The sequence below is a fragment of the Morone saxatilis genome, unplaced genomic scaffold, assembly GCF_004916995.1.
Source record: "Morone saxatilis isolate NCDOM2014 unplaced genomic scaffold, NCSU_SB_2.0 Contig17, whole genome shotgun sequence".
In the NCBI taxonomy this organism is placed as follows: Eukaryota; Metazoa; Chordata; class Actinopteri; family Moronidae; genus Morone; species Morone saxatilis.
The window spans coordinates 23,621,152-23,624,581 of NW_023339729.1; positions in this window are offsets into that span (position 1 = coordinate 23,621,152).

Here is a 3,430-nt window from a genome sequence, read left to right on the forward strand (position 1 = left end):
TAATCCTCTGTGTCATCAGCTAGTCGGGATGAAATAAATGTATGTCTTCAGCTCTTCAGCAGAGAATGAAATTGTTATCGGAGTTAGATGGGCCTTGGGTGTAAAAAAAAACCAAAGGCCGCTCCTCCTGGCTCGCTGACCTTCCCTCAGAGGGAGGAGGTCAAAAAATGTCATCAGATGTTGGCGCTGTGCTGAGGTTTTAACAGCAACTGGCCTTTGCCACAATCGAGCCTAGAGGATGCATAGTTTTCAGCTACCTGCAGAAGAGAAGCTGCTGGAGAATCTGCTGGCCGCGGTCAGGGCGTTGTCAGCCATCCTCCTCCCTCCTATCCGTTTCTTGGATCGGATTGGTTTCCCACCCAGAGGATCACCAATCCGGCCGGTTCGCGGCAAACACCCACGGCCGGGACCCCGCAGCCCTACTGCCCTTTCCGTCTACCACCTGGCAGCAGGCTGAAAAAGACGTGTAAATCCAGGTGGGTAAGCAAGCAGGGGAATCGGCTAGTGAGGGGCAGATGCTGGAGGATCCCAACCCAGGACTCCAGAGTGATGGAGTGTTTAAACACAGACCCAGGGGCAGAATTTAGAGGTCACCATCCACGCCTATGGGCGGAAGGATGCATCTGGGTGTCCATCAAGTAGGAGACGCGAGGCCTCCGCGGAAAGGGCAGGCCCCCTCCTTGGCAATCCACCTGAGCCCAAATATCGGGTTCTTCACGACCTGCAGAAAAATTTCGCATTTTCCATTTACTCTGCCTTCCTCCCATTTTCCTCCCGGCTCCCTAACCTTGCCATCTGTTTTGTCAAGCAGAGGAATAAGTACAGAGACCCAACTTGGCACCGGGAGATAAAGGGCTTGTATTACACCCCCTTCTTCTAGGGAATATGTACTAAAATCGCAAGTGGGCAAGGAAGCCCTTTGTGGTCCACCACCCCCGGTGAGTTAGTGATGTGACTATGAGGTTGTGCCGTTGCCTGAGCAGGGGCAGGGGCAACACCAGATTTACCCATCATCAATCTCGCCTCCCCCAAAGCAATGGACAGCAGGTGGGAGTTCTGTTTGCTCTGGAAACATGGTGAAAGGAGGAGACGATTAAGTTGGGGCGCGCCCCAGGGTACAGAACAGAGCAAATCATCCAATGGGGGCGAATCAGGAATTGATCAAATTGATTAATAATTTATTATTAGATTACAATCAAAAATAGTGGGGGAGCCAGGGGTGGAGGTGGGTTCAAAAACGAGCTTGTAAAGAAAGGGGCAGCCCCAAGATAAAGGGGCCCAGGCTAAAGTAGGCTTCAAATAAGGCGCCCCCTGCGCCCTGAATGACATTTGCCAATTGAATGCTTGGAGGGAATCAGCTGAGCCATCAGCTGATGTGTGTTTACAAATAGCTGTGATCAGCTGATGTAGCTGGAATTGAGAGCTGAGCTTGGCCTGCCTGAACTAATGCTGTGCTTAATTAGTGTACTGGACCTGAGTTGGCCGCCACACACACATCAGAGAGGACGAATGGGGTAAATCGTCATAGACTTTTGAAGAGGGCCGTATCAGCCAAAAAGCTAAGCTTTGTGTTGAGGGTGTGTGCGGCTGAGGAAAGAATAAAAGTTGAGTTGATTAATTGGCTTGTGGTGCTTGCTTGTGTGCTGGGGGAATCCACGGTTGTAGAGAGACTTGCTACATGTACACATTAGCTGTAAATCATGTAGCAACAGATGCAGATAAACTCAGCCTCTGACTGAACTCTGAGAGAAACTTTGTTTTGTTCTTTGTGCTATGTACCACCAGTCCCTCTCACGTGTGTATATATACATAAGAGAGAGAGAGAGAGAGAGAGAGAGAGAGAGAGAGAGAAAGAGAAGTAGGTGTTTTTTCTTGATGCTTAACTGAAGCCCTAATAACCGTATCATTCTTCCTCCGTGAGAACTGAGGGAGGAAGTACAGTGAACAGTCTTTCTATCAGACATCCACAACGCTGCAAGTATTTTATATTCTCTTATTTGCACTTTTTCTGATTTTATGCCGACATTTAAATGTTAGACATTTTTATATATTAAAATCACCAGTCATTATCATTATTATATATATCAGTTCAGCTAACCATTGAGTAGTAAGTAGAATGATTGAGAGTTGACGGTGCATTAAGGATACAATATTTGACCGGTTATTTTCTACATTGATTTAAATATATGAGGACATTTGGTTTGAAACCATACACTGGTTTATGTTATTGATATATCTTAATGTTTTGGTCAGATCTAGAATAATTCAGCCAACTCAAGTGTGAGCCTATTGTGACATCATCCACTGGTTTGTCGAGTACCGTTTCGTGGTCTTGCTTTGGCATTATGTCCATCGCCATGACAGTTTGTCTGTGAGTTGACACTAAAATATATTTCTGAAACAATTTTAAGTGAGAAAAAGGTAACGCAGTCACGGAATCTTGATTCATATTTCTCTGCCTAGTTAGAGAATTAGATCTGAGTTTTGTGTGGTACGACGGATGGACTCACTGAGAATGATTTCAATAATTCAATTTGGGTCAAGTACAAATAAGGAAGAAAAGAGGGGGAGCCAAGAGCTGTTTTATTATCTGTACTATGTAAGATAAATATGTAGGATAAATATATTTAATAATTAATGTATAAATATGCTCCCCAGCTGATGTCAGGGTGAATAGGTGTGGCTTATTGTGTGTATTATAGCCACAGACAGTCAGTCATGAAGTCTCACTCAGTTGGAGGACACAAGCAAAGTTTAAAAAGCATACTTCTGTTTCACAGCAGAAGGGACTTTCATTGTCTGTCCCACCCATGAAATTATAAATAATTAATGCACAAAAAACTAAAACATGCACTTGTTCCAGTAAAATATCAAACAGCTCTCATGCACCTTATAAAACGGCATTTTTCTCTTGTCCCACCTTGATGACCAAATTGCATGTCAGTTACAATTAAAATAACTTTTAAATCTACGTTTTTGGTTTAATTTTGTTGATATATGTCTCGTAATTTCTTTTTAAAATGACTAAAAGGAATCTGCAGATTCCCCCTAGTTTTGACTGATGCGGCACCTCTGTTGGTTTTGGGGGGTTCTCATAATGAGTGGTTTGTTATTTAAAATAACAGTTTAGTCAGACAACTCATGTTTGAAATGTTTATTAAAGCAGTATAACATATTTAGATTTTGTCGTCTAGTCTCCGACTTCATCACTCGCTGCATATATGTTTACATAGAGATATTGGGGAGTGATGTGCAAATACCTCAACCCCTAGCCGGAGCCTACAGGTGGTGGTGGGGGTTACAGTGCAGCAGGCGGCAATAGCTTGCAAGGCAACAGCAGCATTGACAAAGCAGAGGGAGAACTGGGAAATTTTGCATCTTAAATAGACCGCCAGATTAGAAAAGGGTGCACTTGGTTAGTGATTATGGA